The sequence below is a fragment of the Pan troglodytes genome, chromosome 15 (genome assembly GCF_028858775.2).
Source record: "Pan troglodytes isolate AG18354 chromosome 15, NHGRI_mPanTro3-v2.0_pri, whole genome shotgun sequence".
Classification (NCBI taxonomy): Eukaryota; Metazoa; Chordata; class Mammalia; order Primates; family Hominidae; genus Pan; species Pan troglodytes.
In genome coordinates, this window is record NC_072413.2 from 27,593,697 (window position 1) to 27,616,867 (window position 23,171).

At 34.2% G+C, this 23,171-nt stretch overlaps 1 long non-coding RNA gene across 2 annotated transcripts in view; it reads right to left on the reverse strand.

The window, feature by feature from the left end:
* Positions 1-2,056: 2,056 nt before the first annotated feature.
* The window catches only part of LOC104001991 (uncharacterized), a 45,616-nt gene continuing 24,501 nt past the window's right edge, over positions 2,057-23,171 (reverse strand). For both annotated transcript variants that reach the window (XR_001709080.3, XR_001709078.3), the window contains one exon: positions 2,057-2,179. This is a non-coding gene — a long non-coding RNA (uncharacterized LOC104001991). The remainder of the gene's footprint in view (positions 2,180-23,171) is intronic.

Here is a 23,171-nt window from a genome sequence, read left to right on the forward strand (position 1 = left end):
GGCTTTCTTTTGTCATTTTCTCACTTAAATGTTGTAAACTCAGAAAGTGCTAAGCTAAGATTCTTTATGTAGTGTTACACATGCCGTAAGACAATATTATTTTACCATGTCAAAGTTGTTTGCACCATTTGGAGCACATCTATCATCAAAACTCAATTAAATGGAGTCTTTCTATCTTCAACTAAAACAAACTGTTTACTTAGATTTGCTCAGTGTTTACTTCGCAAGAGGTAGAAGACCCAAATAGCACAGTAACATAGGTGTCTGGGGATATACCAGGGGTCAAAAAATTTAACCCAAAGAAGGAAGCCTTCTTTTCTGGTTGCAACAAGAGACTTTCTTTTTCTTTTGCCAAGTAAATGGCAGCATTATAATGTTATTCATACCTCACTGGTGTCCTAACAATTCCTCTATTCAAACTGAAAAGGGATATATTCTCTTTGTTGCAAAGTATTAAATTTGTCCCTTGAGATTAGTGTGTAGGCAGTTTTAGAGGATGAAACAGGATTAGATAAGGTTTCTTTACTGAGAAAGAGTTCTGAAACAGTACAGCAGAAAACCCTCTTGTATTACCTGTATTGAAAAAAATCCTTTGTTTTAACACTTCAAATCACAAGTCAAATTTATTATATCGTTAGTTGACAAAATGTTTCTTTGTGGGGTTTTGTGAAAGGTAGACACGTTACAAATAGAAAAGGAAATGACACTTGCCTTAACTGTATTTGAAATTTCTTATATTTGAAATCCCTCTATGGCATTTATAATTTAAATATGTTTTAAGAGATGATATTTAAAACTTTATAGTAATTATAGTTATCTGCTTAAAGATTCAGAATGTTTCTGCCTCTCTTGATGCTATTTAGAAAGGATGAAAATTGTATTGTATATGTACTGAACAGAGCCAACATTTGTAAGTTTAAAAGTGTCAAAATTATGTCAAGGGCAGTTCTGGAAAACACATCAGTGGTTCATTTGTGTTCCGCTTACCTGTTTATAGTTAATAATGTTGTTCATCACAGGAAGAAATGAATGAATATCATCAAGTTTTCAAGTGAAATGGCAATATTTGTTTTCTTCAGAAAGAAGAAAAATGACTTGTGATAATATACTGCTTCTCTAGTTATATAATCACAATGTTATAGGCCCTTTCTAATTACTAGTAAAGCTACTATGAGATTTCATGATTAAGTATTTGTGTTGGTCTTTTTTTTTTTAATTTTACGTGAAAGGGTAGAGACTGAGTAAGGCTTTCTAGACTGCAGTAGTTACTTCTCTTTAGATGTTAACATTATTCTACATTAGTGCTTTTGCTGAATGTTATTAACCACAGGGAAGATTTTTTTGTCAAAAGAGAAAGATTTGCAATGAGACCCCCCCCCCAATTTTTTTTTGTGAACTCAATGTGAAAAATATATATTAATTTAAGATTGAACATAATGTTTTGCCATGTATGCAGATTTTAAAGCCTAAAAGAAAACAGAATTAGGTATATAAGATTTCTGCCAATAAAGCTTTAAAAAAAAGTCCCTTTGTGTCTTGATGGCACCTTGTTATATGAAAACCAGGGAACCTTCTCCATACACTTCTCTTTTTCACATTGCTGCTAGGTTATCAATCTTCTCATGGCATCACTCTGCTTATATCAACCCCTGCTCACAAACTATCTTGGTTTCCCACTGTCTCCAGAAGAAACTCCACACTCTGACTTGATATTCAAAGCCCTCCAAAGTCCTTCTCTAAGCCTCCCACCATCACTTTTCTGAGTTAATTATATACCAGGCTTATTAACACACCCAACCTAGATTCCCTCTAAACTGTATTCTTAGCCAGTCTTATAAGTATCACTATGGCTTGGGGCTTTCATAGCATCACTCATACTGTTCTAGCTCCCTGTCTATCTTTTCAGTTTTTGCTTTGTCTATTGTGCCTTTCACCTGCTGTTACCTTAGGAGAGTAAATATTTGCTGGTCTGTTTCTGATAGATACCCCTGCGCTGGTCCACAATACAAAGACATCCTGATGTAATGCCCCTTGCCTGCATGGAAAGTTTTAAGTCGTTTTTAGAAGGCTTTGTTATTTGGCAAAGCAATAAACTTACCATGTTTTCAGGTTTCGGCATGCTCAGTGACACTGGAATGTCTTTAATGTTTCTCCTGATTTCCACTTATTCCTTCTAGTTCTAAATAAAAATAAAAGTGCCAATGTTTTACAAATATAACTGACATAAAAAAGTTTTAAGTGTGCATTACTTATACAAAAACAAACATCTGGATGTTTGCAAACACTCAGATCTTGAACTAAATGTTTTTTCCTATTTTCTTCCTGATGTTCAAGGTCATAAAAATAGATACCTGAGGTCTGATGGTATTAAAACTAAAACAAATTCTATCCATATCTTACATTTTTATGGATGTCTGAAGCATATCCATGCATCTAATTTAAATTACATTTTCTCCTTATGTCCCATTTTGAATATTCTCTATTTAAGTTGGATTTTACTTCTGAGAAAGGGGCTCTTTGCAAATAATTTGAGAAGTTTTGGGAAAAAACAACACAAATAATGGGGGGAAATGAAGAAATATTGGATGGTATTAAAATGAGAAATGAAAGATTTGAATAAATTAATACCATTGTTGAAAAGTGATAGTTTTTTCCTACTTTCATGCTCACATCACAACATTCACTACAATGAGGAAAACCTAGGCATGGAGCTGGCAAGTGGGATTGTTTACTCATCATTACTTATGGTGATGCTGGTGTCGCTTACTTTGAATTTACTTAAGAACTTCAAAAACCATGGGAGCCATGCAAACTAAGGTCCTAGCTTATTGGCACTTTCAAAAGTCACTTATATTTGATAGTTTCAACGCAGTTCTACATTTGAAGAGAAAACTATGCTGAAATTATATGACAAAAACTATCTTTTTTATCACCTCAGGGTGTTGGAAATCAAATATACAGTTTCTTCTACTTCAGTCATTGCCTAATGAACCATGACAAAGTAAGCTTAACGATGAGAAAACTTGTACCCATAAGTTTTCTCCAAGTTCATAGGGCCTGTTTTTGTGAATCAAGACTATAAACCAGGTAGGTTCACTTCTTTGTCTGTTCTTTGTCTCTCAGCAAACACTTGAAATCCTCTTTCACTAGATAGATTTGACTAATGGATGATTACATTTTGTATAACACATATTTTATGTAGTTCAACATGGTTTAGTTATTTAAAGAGATTCTTGGTCAGATCAAAGATGATTCTCGCAGTCATGCTACATGAAATTTGTGCATAAAATCAGAGCTGACCCATCAAGTTGATTTAGAAGTTTAGCAGCAGATTTTTTATTATTATTATTATTTTAGATGGACTGTAACTCTGTCACCCAGGCTGGAGTGCAGTGGCACTATCTTGGCTCACTGCAAGCTCCGCCTCCCAGATTCACGCCATTCTCCTGCCTCAGTCTCCTGAGTAGCTGGGACTACAGGTGCCCGCCACCACACCCGGCTGATTTTTTGTATTTTTAGTAGAGACGGGGTTTCACCATATTAGACAGGATGGTCTCGATCTCCTGACCTCATGATCTGCCCGCCTCAGCCTCCCAAAGTGCTGGGATTACAGCAGCAGATTTTAAAGCAACAAATTGAGATTCTAATATCCAGAGAAGATGGCCAAATATGGCCACCAAAGTACCTTTCCATCATTCAGAGTCTTTTTAAAATGATCACTATTGATTTTTAATCATAATACCATCATCATTTATTGGGTGTTTCCAATGTGCCCTGCATTGTGCTCCCTATACATACAAACTTATTTCATCGCCTCAGTGATACAATAGGTAGGCATTCTTATCCTCACTTTGTAAGTCAATAAACAAAGGCTCAGAAAACTCAAGTTATGAATACAAATTTACACTGAGAGTGTCAGAATTGAGAGTTGAAGCCAGGTGTTTCTGAGTTAAAACCCAAATTCTTTACTGCTGTAATCTCTGCTTAAAACTACTAATGCTAGTTTTAAAAATAAGAGCTGATATATATTGAAGATTTTCTATGTATTATCAGACATTAAATACTACATGTAATATATCATACAATCTTCATAATAACTATTTGAGGCTAGGTACTATTATCTCCATTTTCCATGGAGGTTAAGAACCTATAAAAGTTATGCAATGTCTTCAAGTTTACTTGGTTAGAAAGAGGCAAGAAGAAGGTTTTAGCCTAAAGAGACTGGCTTCATCCACTTCTCGATGTTGCCTCTCAAGATTTCCTTATTTCTATGAATACATTGCTGTTCTCTAAGTGTATTAGTCAGGAGAAGATCATCAATGTGTCATAACAAATGAATCCAGAATTTCAGTACCTTACAACAGCAGAGTGTAATTTTTCACTCATCCTTTGTCCATTGTAGCTGTGGCTATATTCCAAATGTGCATTACAGGAGGAGACTAATAGGGCAGCCTCTACCTAGACATGGTCTCATAGCAAAGGGGTTAAAAAAGACACAGTCACTCATATACTGACTTTCAAACTTCTGCCTGGAGGTTTCATGGACATTTCTGAATCCAGCTGTGTGGATTGGCTGGTGGTTGGCTCCACAGTGACATAAATCAGACTATTTGGGAAATGGGTGTGCTGGTGTCTGGCACAGTGCTGCCAGGATGTGAATATCCATGCATAAGGTGACAGGATTTTTTGAGTTTGTGCCTCTTCAGAAAAACTCAGCTCTTTGATTACTAGGATAAGATGCACAAGGCAGTAGTGCATGTTGGAAGAATTAAAATAAACAAATAAATCTGATGGGCTAGTATAATATTCTCTATTAGTATATGAGGTGCACAGTTTGTAGTTTAATACTTTCATCTGCTTAGGAAAGGAGACTTATTTATAGGAATTTATTGATTGAGGAGAATAGATATTATTGTATCCTGCTAAGCAGTGTATTCAAAATACCTTAAGTGCTTTCAAAAACATACCTATGAGAATACGTCCCTACTGGCATTTCTTAGAATAGGAAAAATGAATGAAAATAATCTACATACCCAGTGGTAGAATATGGGTTAAATGAATTACATGTCCATTAATGGAATTCTATATTGCAATGAAAATAATATTTAATGATATGGAAACTGTTCATTATATGGTAGAAAAATCTGTTTATAAAACAATATTATTTTATAATTTTATATAATATGAATATATATATTCATATATTATATATTATATATTTTTATTTTATTTTAATATATTTATGTATATTATATATTTTTTATATATTATATATGAATGTATATATTCATATATTTTATATATTATATATGAATATATATATTCATATATTTTATATATTGAGATGGAGTCTCGCTCTGTCACCCAGGCTGGAGTGCAGTGGCACAATCTCAGCTCACTGCAAGCGCCACCTCCTGGGTTCAAGCGATTATCCTGCCTCAGCCTCCCAAGCAGCTGGGACTACAGGCGTGTGCCACTATGCCCAGCTAATTTTTGTATTTTTACTAGAGACGGGGTTTCACCATGTTGGTTGGCCAGGATGGTTTCTATCTCTTGACCTTGTGATCCACCCGCTTTGGCATCCCAAGATGCTGGGATTACGGGCATGAGCCACTGCGCCTAGCCCATAATATGAATTTTTTTTATATAAAAGGCATATATTAGAAAAATCACTAAAATATTAAACGTTATCCCTATGATAATTTGTGGAGTTTTGCTTTGTTTTATTTTATTTTATTTTGTGTAAGAATTTGGGAGAAAGGGGACCTAGTCAAGAGTTTCCAAATCTTCTACAATGAATAGTTAATACATTTTAAAATAAATAAATAAATATTAATTAAATAATAAACTAAAGGACATGAGGAATAATGTGTAAAGCCCACGAAACTTTAAAATAACTCTATTTTTAAATAATAAAGAAAACAGAGAACTAAATTCAGATAATTCTTGGTCATTTGTCAGATCAGTCACAAAATAATAATGATCTTTTCTTGAACATTTCCCAGTCAAAATTAGATTCACATTTTATTTCCTCTTTAGACTCATCTTCTGCACAAAGCCTTGCTTGAGCCTCTGACTCTCACCACTCAGAGTTCCGCGTTAGGTTGGAAACTATTCATTTCTCTCTCCCACTAAATTATCTGAAACTTGGTGTCCTACAGCTAATATTTCTAACTATGGGCTTCTCCACACCCACCTGTTCTCCACATTACAAGCAGAGTTTCTTTCATGTAATAAAAACTGAAATGATATCCTTAGGTTTTTTCTTATCTTGGGTTACATTGATTCCTCTGAATAGCCAGAATATTACCAGTACTTCAGATTTATTTTTAACGCAGCAAAACTTAAATTTGCTGATTATGCGCCTTGGTTCTATAGTATAATTAATGTTTATTTACTGAATGTTAATCCAGAGAACTTCATAACTCGTACATTGCTGGAAAACTATTCTAGAAAACTTTAATAATGTATATATTTTAAAAGGCTAACTTATTAGAAAACTAAAGTGTGGGACCTTTTTAAGATTGTGGTCTTACTTTATTTAACTGCAGTAATTTGATCTAGGTTTAGGCAAGAAGACATCTTTAGAAACTATTTTTAAAGAATGGATAAAAATTATTTGTAATTACCATATCACTGTGTGTTTATGTAGATGCTGCCAAAGTATTTAGGAGTGCTTGGGAACAGTTACTTGTCTTAAAAATATTTATTTTATAGTTTTATTTACATTTACTAGCCTGGCAAAACCTTTCATCATAGATCTATGAGAGACACTGGTTTTCATGTAATTGAAAAAATATAAGCAAAGCTGTTATTTTGCATCACACAGACAAAAGAAAAAATACTCAGTTGCTTTTTAGAATCTAAACATTATAAACAGAAACCAATTTAAGATATGCTGCTTATATGTAGAGAACAAGTCTTTCTGTATTCCTTGGTAAAACAGTTGCAAGGAATGAAGATATATATGTATCTTGGTATAGAGATGGAAGGATAGAGATATATCCTATGGATATATCTATATAGGATTTTATAAGTATAGTTATATACAGTTATAGATGTATAGTTGTAAATATATATAAACATATGTATAAGCATTCATGTAAATATATAGATATATAGTTTTTTTTTCCTTATGGTTAAGCATTAGGGACATTACTTTGGAGAAGAGTGAAATACACGTTGCATAGTACTCTGAAGACCACTTATCCTGGGTAAAAAATACAGGTAGACCAAATAGCTCTACTGGCATTTGCGGACAATGCCACAGAGGAATATCAGCCTCTAAAAGCCTTGACTAGGGTCAGAAAAGTTACTCGCTGTTAGAATGCAAAATTTACAAAATATCAAAAACTGGTTGCAGTATTACATGTTGACAACTTTATTTGTATATTGGAGATAAAAGCAGTGGGAGTTCTTCCTATAAGCAACACTATATTCTAAGCTCATTGAGCCCACGATGTCTGTCTCTCACATAGTGATGCTATCTATAAGAGGGTGCTGTCACATTACTTTGTAAAATTTACTGATATATACAAAACAAAGAAAGTGCTTTTAATAATCCTGAATGTCATGCTTCCACATTTCAACAGAGACCTTAAAGATGAAGGTAGGCCTCAATTCTGATTCAATGTACAAAAGACTTTTTAAATTTCTGTTGCGAATAATTAAAGTAATACTTAAAGCATTCAGATTAACTCGGAGTTTTGTTTCAGCTTCTATTTTGGTTGCAAAAGTATGTCAGTTCTAAGTGTACCAAACTCATATGTGTTTGCTAACTTGGTTCAATGGATGATGCTGCCTAGAATGATCACTTTGAATTGAAATATGCTTAACCACACTTGAAGTTTTAAAACAGCAGTGTTTTTTGGGCAAGGTGAACACATGATAACAGTCATTGCATAGTTGTAAATTTCTTAAGTTAATAGTTGCATGTTACAAACAGTATCAAGTACAAGCCAAACTTTTTATATTTTTTGCATTAAACATGAACTGGGTTACTGTATAATTTCAACATATGACATCCCATTTCGAAAATTATTTTCCATAGGCAGTTATTTATACTTTTAGGCATTTTAATTTCTTGAATTAAAGGACGCAATGTAGGTAAAGATATTCCTATATTTTCAAGTTCTCTTTTGATTGGTAAGGGACAGTGCAGGCCCATCTGTTTTGCAGCAAAGAAAGCCCCAAACCATCTGTGTAGAACCACATGCCAGCTAAAACACAGAGATATGCACAGTTTTTTTGTTATGAAAAATTTTGCAGTATTTTTTTCTGTATTAGTGTGAATAAATTAGCAACAACTAAATTAAAGAAATCTTTAGAGAACATATTAACTTTCTAGTGCCTACAGTAAATTATATTCATTTAGAAATTATTAAAGTTGCATTGTGCCCATATGAATTTTTACTTACTGTTCTGAATTTGATACTGAAAATTCACCATCATCTACAAAGTAAATAGCTTCATTGTTGGTAATGTAAGTTCATTTTTATGAAGTTGTTTTTGATTGGGCAATACATTGGCTTTCAATAGCAAATAGTTGTGGTTTTTAAAATTCAGCTATAGCTAGTAGCACAGTAAGATGAACAATATTGTTATCATTAATATATATTAAAATTGTTGCACAATATTGGCAGACTATAGTGCATGAGAATGTTTTGTGACATATTTTGAAGAAATTTTTGTTTTCCCATTTTCCAATGAAGTAAGTAACTCTGTGAAACTATTTTTTAGATTCTACTAGAGTAATTGATAATATAAATTAATTGCTGGTTCTTCAGAAGTCAATAAGAATGTTGAATAATAGATGAAATATTAATTGTAATTTATAATTCTTCCATTCTGAATAATTAAATTAACATTTTAAAATACTTTTAGATTTAAAACGTTTCCTACAATATTTAATAATAGGCTTCCGCCTAAACCAAGTTGGCTATCCAAGCCGTTTTTCTCAAAATCAGAAAAACACATCTCTGAAAGTATCACAAATATCACATTTTCTGATTTTCTAGCAAGTCTTTATCTTCATCCTCCTTTAGTTTATAGGTGATTGATGTTTGATGAGTTAGAAAATAACAAATAACAGACATAGGCGAATGCATATCAGCTCTTTAAGGCTTAGCAAGTATTGACGAAAAATGTCACTCTTTGAGGGAGACCTTTTCTATTATGTTTTACATTGGTATTGAAAATGCTTATTATCTGTTTGAAAAACATTAAAAGCTTTAAATTCAAGCAGCTCATTTTTCATTTTGTTAATTGCATAACATACTAATGTTGCACTAGGTTGTTTTTTTCAGTGGTATAATGATGCAACAATATTTACATACCAACTCTGGTTTTCCTTTAATGGTTTCTATAACAAGATCATAATTTCCTTTAGCGTAATCACTGGCAGATTTATTTGGCGTCCCATCTTCGCTCCGCTCTGGCTTTGGGGGCCTGGGAGAGAGCGCATACTACTTTCCCTCCCTTTTACCCTTAAGTACAGTCTGCTCAAGTGCAGTTGCTGCAGGTCTGAGTTATACTCCCACCAAACATCCATGTTTAAAAGCTTTTAGGATACAGTATCAGTAGAAATTAAACGGTTTCTTTAAATCTTGCCCAAAAGCTTTCACAAATTGCTTTACCCACATAATGTTACTGCACAGTAGAGATGTGAATATGTGAAAGTGGGTGTTTGGAGGAAAATTTCATTAAACTAATTTCAGTGGATTCATAGAAGAGGTGACATTATGAAAAAGAACATTATGATATTAAGGTTTTTCTCTGATGCACTTACTATTAATTTAAATGTTGATGATAAAAACCCTGATTTCAACCCAGACCTCCATCTTATTGCCTGAGAAGTCCTTGTGACCTGTCCTCCACCTACCATGATCAAGAAAGGCTTTATATTGCTGTGGCACATGCCATACAGGGCTGTAAGTTTATACTGTGGGTTTTTATATTTTTCCACATATAACAATAATAAGGTGTTAGAATTTGTCTGGTTACTTTGCTTAACAAGCCTTGGGAGCAGATGAAAGCATTGTAATATGACATTCCAAATTTAGCCCCATTTGTCCTGCATAGAGAAATAAACTCAAAAAACAAAAAACAATTTCAAGCTGTCTCCTGAATTGAGCTGATTTCAGAGAAAAATACCATTAATCGGAGTACTGCAGATTGGTGTGACTCGTTCTTTGGATGACACTGTATGAGATAACTTTACAAAACTCTCATTATGTTTCAGAGATAGTTTGTTAAATGTCTAGATTCTTTTCAGTCAAGGAGCAAGTGACCTGTTTTAAACCACAGTAACAGCAGAGTTTTGAAAAGAAAAACTCTTCACACATGACGGAGCTGGGCAAAGCTGTGATTTTCTGCTTGGCTGGAACACAGTCTATGATTCAGTTATAAGGTTAATCAATCTGAACTAAAATGTAAAGAGATACGGATAAAAGATACACATAAAATGGAATCCTTAATGTCTCAGAGGAACATGTATTTATATGTCCTCACAGTGGAGACTCAAGCCAATTTCAAACCTATCATGGGATCTCTAATGGCTACCTTGAGTGTTAATTCACTTTGCTGTGAAAGATTCCCTTTGAGGAAAAATGAGGAATATGCACCAAAAACTATGGCATAGTTTTGAAAGATATCCTTAGCAAATTAAAAGCTGACATAATTACTCATTGCAAGCAATAAATGAAACACATTTCATATTTTATTAAAATGTTCTTAAAATAATTGAAACCCAAAGCAGAGTTTATTTCAATTAACTTGTGACTCAAAATAAATATTTAACCTATTTAGCATTCTGCAATTAAGATCTATAATTTTACTGATATGCAATTGGTTTTTTTTCTTAAAGCTATTCTCCACATAGTGTGGGTCAAAGCTTTATTTTACTTTATTCTTCAAAGGGCCCATTTGTTTTTGAGAGATTCTCTTTTTTTCTGCATTTAATCTGCTCAAAAAAATGTCAAACTTAACTGCTCCAATACCTGCACAGTCAAGACTTTCTACTATTTTATAATGTATGCCTGCTTATTAAAGTCTTCAAGACATCCTAGACTTAGACAAACAGTGTCCAAATGTACCATATTTAGCTTCTATCTCAAAATCTCCCGAGCTGTCAATTTAGGTGTTAAAGAGACCATTTGTAAAGCTTGGCTGGGAATTGCCATTATTGACTGGAATGTGTGTTTATCATTACATTCAATGATGAAAGTGGAACATGTAGCATATGAATAAATGTCAGCAGATGTTTCTTTTAAATGGCCTGATTTCAACCTCCTGTTGTTTGTCTTGAATACAAATATTAAAAAAGGGAAAAAAGGCAGAATTTTTTATGACATAAGTGCAAGGGTAGTTAGATTTTTTGAAAAACAACAAAAATAATGGCTGGAATATCAGACTGAGAGAGTAAAGTAGAATTAAGAGTTGGTTGTGCTTGGCTACTCTTATGAGCTTCTAAATAGGTCTAGCAAAAGGAGAGATTTTTCAGTATTTGGTTATAGCAAAATTTAATCTCATAGATTTTTGTGTTTAACAGCTGTTTTTTTTTTTTAATCACTGAATTTGATTACTGCATGGAGGGCATTTAACTTGGATCAGGGTCTTAAAAGTCTTTAGCTTTTATTTAGAGACATTGAGTGAAGACACTCAGTAGCAAATGGACACTGTTTTCTTCCTAACTCTTACTTTGAAAGATAGGCATTGAACACAGAAAGCATATTTTCCATATTACAGTGAGAAAAACACAACTTAAATTCAGTGGTATACTAACAAAATAGACATTTTAGATGGAAAGACACAGAATCATCCTTTGTTCATTTCTACGACAGCTTTTTGTGAATGTAATGCATTTCATGTAATTCCTGTGGTGCTTTTGGGGCTGTAAATATTTGGGTGTCATTTGAAGAGGTGTAAAGTGACTAGAGACAAATTCTGGGTGGGCTTTAAGAGCAGGAAATGTAACTTTAAAAATCAGGCAGTCATATTAACATAAATTTCCAACATGATTGGTGTAAAATACTCCAGAGAAAATGTTCAAATATAATATATCTTTATAATAAATTGTTCAGAATTTGTCACCATTTCCACTTTATTTAAATGATAATAATTTGTACTTCAGATTGTAAGGAGCACTACAGGCTAATGCTTATGTCTGTCAAAAACAGAACTTTCAAAGCCACTGAAGTTATGAGCAAAGCATGTTCCAGGCTTCCAAAAGGGCAATGACTTGGGGCCGGCTTTTTATCCCTGGCTTTCATTTTGGTAGCAGGATTGTTTGTAGCCACTGTTAGTTGTGGGCACAGATATTGCATACACAATCAGACATTTTCTCTTAATTTTTAGAGTGTAAATGCCTAATTGCTTGTGCAATTACAGGAAGCACAAATTTTCTGCCTGTAAAATAGACGGCTGGGGTTGAATGTAAATTAAATCATTAGTGTAATTTTCTGACTTGTATATGAACAAATCATATATGTTTTTCCGATATGTGATATTTCTGTAGTATTGATCAAAAAGCTACTCTTGAAAATGGGATATGCTTTCCCATAATGTTTAATTACCCCTAAGACAGAGAACATTTTGACAGTCATGCTAATCAAATGTCAAGTGTAACGTTTAACAATCAAGCCTTTAATTTTTAAAAAGAAATAAAGTACTCTGTTTACTGAGCGTTTCTAGTGGAATAATGCAGTAGTTATTTTGATAACCCCTCTGAAATTTAATATTGAACCTTTAGTTGGCACGTATACACTATTAATCTTTGCAAGTCAGAGCAGCAAAAAATATACTTACCTGCCTTTCTGTCACTTAGACTGAAAACATGCCCCAGCCATTGCTCCATTTCCACCAGATACTTTCAATACCAAACTCCCATCTTTCATCACTATGTACATTTTACACATTCCTTCAGTTCAGCACTTTACATAATCTCTTCCAATCACAAATACAAATTGTAGTCCCCCCTCTAAAGAAACACTACTCTCAGTCAGGTTAGAGTCACCTTCCTTCACATTCTTCTCTTTTTTTCTCTCCCTTTTTACCCAGTCCTCGTTTGTTCCTTCCTGATCTGGGCACACACACATACCTCCACAATAACATGTCTATGACACCTGTTCCAGGGCTCATCCCCATCTACAAAAATACTTGGCATACGAAACATGAAATGCCTATTAATTAACTCTGCTTGACTTAACCGTGCTTAACTATGATCGAAATTATTCTCTAAGGCTCTATTAGGATGAAAAGGAATTATTAACTAGCTAAAGGGTTCTTCGGATGATTAGAACATGAAAGGACCTGAGAAATGCTGGAATTTAGTTATACCTCGTTTGTCACAATAGGGAATGGGACACTAAGCAGGCAAAGGGCCTGTGCCGTGTTCTACAGAGAAAGGTCAAGAATCCCTTCAGTCACTCTTCCTCTACCAGTGTGCCAGACCATGACTTTACCTCCCAGACTCTTCAACACATTCTAGGCCAAAGAGAACATCACTTAACCTTTCTAAACCTCTGTTTGCTGTCCCATGTGTATCGCGCTCGGCCACAAAAGTGGGAGAGGCACAGCAGGCATTCCAGCACAATGCGTTATAATGGAAGACATGAAATAGGAGTTTACTAGAATTGAACTGAATTAATATTGGTTGGTAAAAACCACATTTAATCCACAAAAAGAAAAAAAAATCATTGTTAATAGCAATTATCTTTTTGAAATCATACATCTCATATTTCAGGATAAGCTCAAAAAAATAGGTGCTCTATGATGACAGGCTGCCATCAACTCCCTGAGCTGTTTGTAACTGCCAACAATAACTAATGACACGTTAGGACTTTAAATAAGCCAAAAAGGCCAGAAAAATGGTACCTTCTTTAGGGAAACAGATTCAGTAGCAAATTTGAGGATATGATGATGTATGTTCCTCTTACTCTAAGAAGAATGGCCAGTTAAGACATAAGGATTGCCATATTCTTAAAATTAGGTTTCTCACTTCTCATGGAAGTGTCTAGCATGTTGTCCAGAATGATTTTTAGGAAATAATAATTGGTGGGGGGGGGGCACTGAAATAGATCATCTTAAGCAAATTTCACCTTCCAGGAACTCACAGACTTTGTAATGTCACTTTGCGACTCTACATGATTGGGGGTATGGGAGGAGGGTATAGCACGCAGCAGTTTTCAAATATATTTGACTATATTTTCTTAGAGTATCGAAGTGCTATTGTTCTAGGAATAACTTTGCACCTGATTTAACTTAATACTCTAATACTGTAAATGATTACGAAATGTTAGAGTACCCTACTAGCATGTGCTACTTAAAACTAGGAAAGGGAAAGGGGCTCTGACCACTTAGGCAACAGCTCTTTTCACTCTTCCATGGTAATTTCTGTGGTCCTTATGGTTCTCACACTAACATTATTTATTTGGTTTTTCAATTCTTTTCTTCACTTGGGATGCTGTTAGAAATGGGTTACACTTTCTAATCATTTAGACTTCAGGTCTTCAGATTTGTTAAGTCAAATAGGAATAAATATATAGGAGAAGCTTGAGAGGAAAGGAGTTTAAGGTGACCAACAGGGAAGTCTATCAAGGGTAGGCAGTCTTCTACATGGCATGGTTAGGTAGCATGAAACACCACTGGCTTCAAAAGCTCTCATTACCCTGGGTACCAGCAAATCTCGTCATACAGCAATTCTCATCATACCAGCAGGTAGGGGCAGAGAAGAGCTGGGAAAAGAGCCTTAATTTATTAGCACCTTCTATGTACAAGGCACTGAGCTGAGCACTTTCACAAATGTTATTTCATTTATCACCCCAACCACTTTGGAAGGTAGGTAGTGTCATCCTTATTTTCCAGGAAAGAAAATAGAGGCATCATTTCTAGGAAGCACTAGTCAAAGTACACGTTTCTTCTCAGAGTTAATACGCTGGGAAGATTGGGGAAAAAAAGCTGAGATAATAGGTATCAAAGAACTGGGGAAGTTGAATGATAGAGGCTAAAAAATGCACAGCCTTATATAAAGCTTATTATAATTACTGAAACCAGGTAGCAGCAAGAGTCCTTCAGTGAATTATCACTGATATTAAAGATGGTATTTTAACATTTAGAGATGCTCAATTTTTAAGCAAATAAAAGAACAGATGCTGAGAGTTTCCAAGTATCCTGAAGTCTCTGCATTGGCCTACTCAGGAACTGATGTGTCCGAGATCATAAAGAGAATTCTTGATGTCTCTATAGATGCTTTAACTCCACCCTCAAATCCAGCTCTTACAGGGATCCTCAGTTCACTGCACTCCTGTCTTTTGCTGGGAAGGTTTGTTTCTTTGTTGCTGATCTAAGCCACCAATTAAGAGCATGAAGAGTTTCTGTGGGAAATGGATTTCAGAGGCTTCTTTTCTCTCTCAGTAACTCAACCTATTGGTCTTCAGATATCCTTAAAAACAATGTTTTCTATATTGCTATATATGCTTATAAAAGTTTTTATCAGAAACAGAAATTTGTTTTGCTTAAAGACCTTTCCAAGTGATTCATCATTAAAAAGAAAAAAATTTACTCTCATATGCATAATATTGCTTTAGAAAACCATTTAAAGTATCATTATCACGTCATTTATGTCTAAATCTTTATGATTTATGAGACCACAAAATGCAAAGTTCATGTTTTCTACTCTATTAAAGTGTCTAAAAAAGAAAAAGAAACCCACCTAATAGTGCTAAACCCTGTAAAATAAAACTATCAACATATATATTAAAATTCTACTCTTCTAATAGTTACTACCTGACTTGTTATCTTTATATACTAACATTGTCACAGTTAACTCACTCTCTATCAAATATAGGAACAGAATGATACAACATGGGATGAGCCAGATATGATCATATAACTTTTAATCTATGCAATTGTGAATCTCATATTAATGAGAGGATCCACATCAGAAATTAGTAACAGGAGGTATCTTACAGATGGATGGTGATAAAAAATTCCAATTTAAAATGAAAGTAGCAGCAATGCAAATTAGTGCAAAGTGGAACTTTTGTTCACAAAAAAATTAAGGTCAAATTGCACAGATTTAGAATTAAGCATGTTAATTCCAGACATTGTCAGCAGTTTCTTTAAGAACCTTAGTCATTCATCTTTCTGAGATTAATATTAAAATTGTCTTAGACAAATGCCATACACTAATTGGCACTTTTCAAGTCCCTCCCCCTTGACCTGTGTACTTACATACCCTTTCAACTGTTTCCAAATGAGAAGCTACAATCTAAAAGCCTATTTTTAAAGAGAAAACATTTGGAAAATAAAGTTCAATGCCTGAAGAGCTGAAATATTCCGTGTGAATACCAGCCTGGACAGAAGATTTTCACTGAGGAAATGAGAGTTTTGAAGCATTTGGGACCAAGGAAAAGAATATTTCCTCTCAAACATTTCCAGCTTAAAATATGTGGTGAGGAAACTGGAATTTTCAAAACTGGAAAAAAAAAAGAGAAAACATTTTGGCTGATAAGATGCTCCTGAATAAAATATTATCTGAAACAAATGTTTAAGTCAGAAAACACCTGCCAATGTAGATGTGCCCTTCGATAAATATGGTGTCTCCATCCTCGCTTCACATGTTTCTTAGCAATAACATGTTGGCATTCCATTTAAACATAAGTGCAGTAGAAAAGAGGCATATACTATATCTTATGGACATGGTGTTGTAACAGCTAGACCAGGGATTTTCAATGTGTTGAAGTTACAACTGTTTTATATTAACACCACTTAGAGATTATAATTAAGTAGTTAGGTGTTTAATGACATAGATAAGAGAATAATAATATAACCAGAGTGATATCAGGCTGTTGCTGATAATTTATATAAAAGTAATAATCTGAATATAAGGCTTATGATAGGATAGTAAAGTTTGTGGATAAAGGCCACCAATAATATAATAATATTTTCATTTTTCTTTTTATGGTTTGATTTCTGTATTATGTGAAACATCTTCAAAATTGTTTTTATATACAAGTGGCAATGTATGTATATTTTGTTTTCTAATGCAGCCTTGAACATCATTGAGACAAATATCTTTATAGAATGGAGGTGTTAAAATAATTTAGAGATTTTAATGCAAATGTCTTATTTTTTCATGGACTTACAGATAACATCCCTTTTAAAAGCATACTATTAAGTAAAAAATACTCGTAATTTCCAATAAAAATATCCAATGGATATTACACTTGCAAACTGTGAAACTGGCAGACACTCATACATACAATGCTAATTTGAAGAAAATGTAAAATTTCCTGAAACTGGGAAATTGCAATTGTCAAAATAAAGAAAACCAGATGCTACCTTGGTTGGAAGAAAAGTTTCAAAGTACAGGAATAGATTAATTACTATGACAGTTGTTCTACCATATCCCTCAGGTTGGAATTGGTTGAGGGGGGAAAATCTTTAGAATCTACTAAATCTATATATTTACAACCAGAAAAGTGTAATATGAAGACTCACTTAAATGCTTAATGTAAAAAAACAATGTTTTTCCTTTGAAAATGTGTTTAACATAACATGAAGACTATTTTACTCAAGACCTATCATAATGAAATATTTGATTGAAATATGTTTAAAGCTTTCCACTTGAAACATGGATCTTATTAAATATCAGTTTATCAGATCAGCTATTTGATAATGTGCATCTGAATTCATCATGCAGGAAGATGAGTTCAGGAATATACCTGTCTTTGGTGAAAAAAAAAAAATGAGACATACCTGAGGTAAGATTACATGAGAGAATGGGGGGATGGGAAGGAGCAGGAAACATGGAATTAAGCCTTCCTGAGAATCAAGGTACTAAAATACAGAGGAAAAGCCAATCATGATTTGTAATCAAGTATCCAAAATAGGTCTTTGGTGCAAACAGTGACAGTGTAATGTCAAAAAGAAATAGATGCTGAACATGGCAGTTCCAAAACTATTTCACTTAACACAGAGTTTACTCAATTTCAGCTTCTTGAGTAAGAAATTCCAGGACACACCTCACTTGCAAAATATTTTTGATTCAGTATGTATAATAATTATTTTAATTTTATATCAATTCTTAACACATAATTGAAAGCTACGATTCTAAGAACTCATTCTAACAACATTCATTGTTCATTATATTACCAAGATAATCTAACTATTGAGACTCTTTTTAAAGGCATCCATATGAGCTTGTACCCCAATAGCCAAATATATTATTATGAAGTTCCAAGTTTTTTTTCTCCTATGTTATTATCATTTGATATAGTTTACATATTTTTCCCGCCCAAGTCTCATGTTGAATTGTAATTCCTAATATTGGAGGTGCAGCCTGGTGGGAGGTGATCAGATCATGGGGGTGGATTTTTCATGAATGGTTTAGCACCATCCTCTTGGTGCTGTCCTCACAAAAGTGAGTAAGTTCTCATAAGATCTGGTTGTTTAAAATTGTGTGGCACCTCCTTCTCTCAAGTGAAATGTTTGCTCCTGCTTCACCTTCTGCCATGAGTGAAAGTTTCCTGAGGCCTCCCCAGAAGCAGATGCTGGTGCCATGCCTCCTATACAGGCTGTAGAACTGTGAGCCAATTAAACCTCTTTTTTATAAATTACCCAGTCATGGGTATTTATTTATAGTAAGGCAAGAATGGACTAATACATCACTTTATAATTAAAATATTATGTACTAAAGTTCTAACAATATCTCAAAACATAGCCAAGCTTAAAGCATATAATACATATATTTTAAGAGATATTGGCAGATTATTTGAATTCAGACACACAATTTGCATACTCTAGAAAGGATATGGCCGGGCGTGGTGGCTCACACCTGTAATCCCAGCACTTTGGAAGGCCAAGGCAGGCGGATCACCTGAGGTCAGGAGTTCGAGACCAGCCTGGCCAACATGGTGAAACCCTGTCTCTACTAAAAATATAAAAAATTAGCTGGGTGTGGTGGCATGTGCCTGTAATCCCAGCTACTCGGGAGACTGAGGCAGGAGACTCATTTGAACCTGGGAGGCAGAGGTTGCAGTGAGCCAAGATCACGTGCCATTGCACTCCAGCCTGGGCAAAAAGAGCGAAACTCCGAAAAACAAAGGGAAGGGGAGGGGAGGGGAGAGGAGGGGAAGGGAGGAGAGGGGAGGGGAGGGGAAGGGAGGAGAGGGGAGGGAAGGGAAGGGAAGGGAAGGGAAGGGAAAGGAAGAGGAAAGAGAGAAAGAGAGGGAGAGAAAAAAAGAAAGAAGAAAGAAAGAAGGAGAGAAAGAGAGAGAAAGAAAGGATACTCAGAAGGTTATACATTGGAATTCCTTGTAATACCAGAGGATATAGAGTTTTAAGTGATTTATTTTCAAACAATTTGTTAACATGTAAAAATCACTGAACATTATCTAATATTATTATTTTCCAAAGAAAATATTCATAGGAAGTGATTTCCACTTCCAAATATCATGGAGCAGCTTATAGTAGATCAAAAATAATAAAATAGACTTTTTTAAAAACCTGAAATAAGTTTATTTATTTTATAATATATATGTAGTAGATAATTATTTTTCTAAAGTTAATAGATTTCAAACTGGATGTTGACCCTTGCTTCATCAACAAAATAATAATAATAAGCTGTAGCTAAAAGCAATTAGGAGAAGCTGGACAATATGCAAAGACACAAGATGAAGGCATAGGAGAGCTTCTGAAACAGTCAAAACTTAGGAACAAACTTGTGGAGAAAAGGAAGCTTACCATGGCAATCCCAATTTTTTTAATATTTATTTTCTCTTTGTGGCATCTGCCATAGAGCAAGAAGACGGAAGGGCAGATGAAGGCCAGCTGCTAATAGGCAGAGAAGTTTTAGGCAATCTCAAGAGACTAACAAGTAAAAAATTGTAGTTTTGTGGTAACAAAAAAGATAGAAATTTGAAAGACCTACAATCCAAAGAAAAAGAATCAGGATTTGTACCACTCCACTCTTCAAGGAAGATACTAACTAATTAAGCTGCATTGAACAATAGTCTAAGAGGCATTCAGGAAAAAAAATTATATATGTATATATATATATATATATATATATATCTCAGGACTGAATACTGGCATTCTCATGATCCTGTGAGAACTCTCAACTAGGATATCTAGAAAGCTATACCCTTGGAAAGAGGAATACTAAGACTTACGAAGGCAGAAAACCATCTACAGTCAGCTCAATTCATCATTAGATTGATGTGTCCCATTCTTTTGCTCCCTGTCAGAGAAGGGAATGAATCTTCTCTGGAATGAGATAACAGATTGGTTCTTACAATCAAACAAAATGTCTATGATTCAATGAAAAAAAAAAAGACAGTACAGTCTTGTTGAAGAAGGAGTCTCGAAAGAACAAGCAGACAATAGAAACAAACCCATAGGTGACACAAATATTAGAGATAACAGACACATAATTTAAGATAAATTAATCAATAGCTTCAAGAAATGAAAGATGACAGAGAAATTTACCACACAAATGAAACCTAAACAAAATCAGATAAAAAATATAAATCTAAAAATATAGTCACTTAAACTCATATGTTAAAAGATAAGCTTAACAGTAGTTTGGAAAGAGCTAAAATAGGGATTACAACACTGGAAGGTAGCTCAGTAGAAAATATTGAGACTGATGTGGAGTAAAATGAATGGAAAGTACAGAAAAGAGCATAAGACATATGTGGGTCATGATAGAAAGGTCTATCATATATGTTAACTTGAGTGCTGGAAAGAGAGCAGAGGGAGAATGTGGCAAATGCAATATCGCAGAGACTTTTACCAAGAATTTCTCAATGCTGAAGAAAAACTGCAAGCACAAATTCAGAACATCCTGTGTACCTGAAGTAGAATAAATATAAAGAAAACTATACAAAGAAAATCACAGTGAGATACTTCTGCATAAAACTAGCAAAATGTATGGACAAGGAGAAAAACCTTAAAAGTGCCCAGAGGGTGAAAATACCATTTCTTTCAAAGAAGTGGAAGGGACAATAGAAACCAGGAGGTAATGCCATATTTTTAAAGTGCTTAAAGGGGAAAAAAATCCCTACTAAAGTAGAATTTTAGACTCAGATAATATGTCCTCCAAAAATGAAAGAATATAAAAACTAAGATTAATTATTAGCAGTAGACACAAAATAAAGAAAATAGTATTTCTTTGAGCAAAATGAAAAAGAACCCAGAAGCAAATAGAAAAATGCAGAGAGAAGTGAAGATCAATGGAAATGGTAAATATGCATGTATATCTGAAAATACATAATACCTACAAAGAGAAATAAAGTACTTTGTGGTTTAAAATACAGCTAGAATTGGTCGGGCACAGTAGCTCATGCCTGTAATCCCAGCACTTTGGGAGGCCGAGGCTGGTGGATCACCTGAGATCAGGAGTTCGAGACCAGCCTGCCCAACATGGCGAAACCCCATCTCTACTAAAAATACAAAAATTAGCAGGGCGTGGTGGCTTGTGTCTGTAGTCCCAGTGACTTGGGAGGCTGAGGCAGGAGAACTGCTTGAACCCAGTAGGCGGAGGTTGCAGGGAGCTGAGATCGTGCCACTGCACTCCAGCCTGGGTGACAGAGCAAGACTCTGTCTCAAAAAAATAAATAAATAAAAATAAACAAATACAGCTAGAATTAAAATGTATGACAATATGAATACAAAAATCAAGAAATGGGTAAATAAGATAAAGTGTCTTATGGGTTTTGTATTTTCTGGAAATTATTAAGAGTGCAAATTTAAGATAGATGCTCTGGGCTTGGCCCAGCAGCATGTGCCTGTAGCTCCAGCTACTTGGGAGACTGAAGTTGGAGGATCACTTGAGACCAAAATTTGATACCAGCCTGGGCAACATAGCAAGACCCCATTTCCAAAAAAAAAAAATAGCTGGGCATGGTGGCTCGAAATTGTAATGCCAGCTACTCGGGAGGTTAAGGTGGGAGGATCACTTGAGCCCAAGAGTCTGAGCCCAAGAGTATGATCATGCCACTGCACTTCAGCCTGGCTGACAGAGATCCTGTCTCAAGAAAAACAAACAAACAAACAAAAACAAAAACATACATACAAAAATAAAATAGATTATCTTAAATAAGAGTATGAGTTGCAATCTCTTGGGAAATCAATAAAAATCTATGAAGTATAATTACTAAACTAGCCAAATATGAGAGTGGATTCGTGAAAAATTTAATTAGTGCGAAACAAGGAAACAACAGAAACAAAGTAAGTTAATGCAATAGAAAATCAATTGTAGTATGGTAAATATAAATTCAAATGTATCAGCAGTTACATTAAATATAAATGGACTAAATACAACATTGTAAAAACAAAGATGTGAGATTATTTTTAAAAGCTCTACTTTATGCTATTAAAACACACACACACAAACACATATGCCCTTAAATACCACAGAGCGGATGAAAGTAAAGGATGGAAAAACAACTCAAAAATATGAATCAAAATAAAACTGATGTTGCTACAATGATATCAAACAAGGTAAACATTCAGGCAACCTAACTTTATTAAAGACAAAGAGCATATTTTAATGATAAAAGGGTTAGTACCTGAGAAAAATACAGTAGTTTAAAATTTATACATCTACCTATCTAATGACATTGCTTCAAGCATATGAAACAGAAGAAATTGACAGAAATAGAAAGAAAATGAACAGATCAACAATCATAGTGGAAAATTTTAACATATTTCTCTAAGAAATGATAAATGGACAAAATATCAGTAAGGATACAGATGATTTTAGCAAGAAAATAAACACTCACGATGTAACTGACTTATTTAAAACATTGTGTTCAAAGGTGATAGGTATTCTTTCAAGTGCATGTGGAATGTATGCTAAAACAGATCATGTTTTATTCAATGTTGTTATAGGTTCAACACATTTCTGAGAATTAAAATCATAGTGCATTCTCTGATCTTATTGCTGTTGATTATAAACTGAATTTTTTAAATAGAAAATCCACAGATGTTCGAAAATTAATCAATGCACTTCTAGAAATAGAATAAAATTTCCTAATAATATATACAGATATTAATAGGTATCTACATAAAACTCATAATTAGTATCATACATAAACACAGAAACTTTTCTCCATGAGGTTGGAACAAGACAAAGATGTCCATTAATGCCTCTTCAGTTCAATATCTAG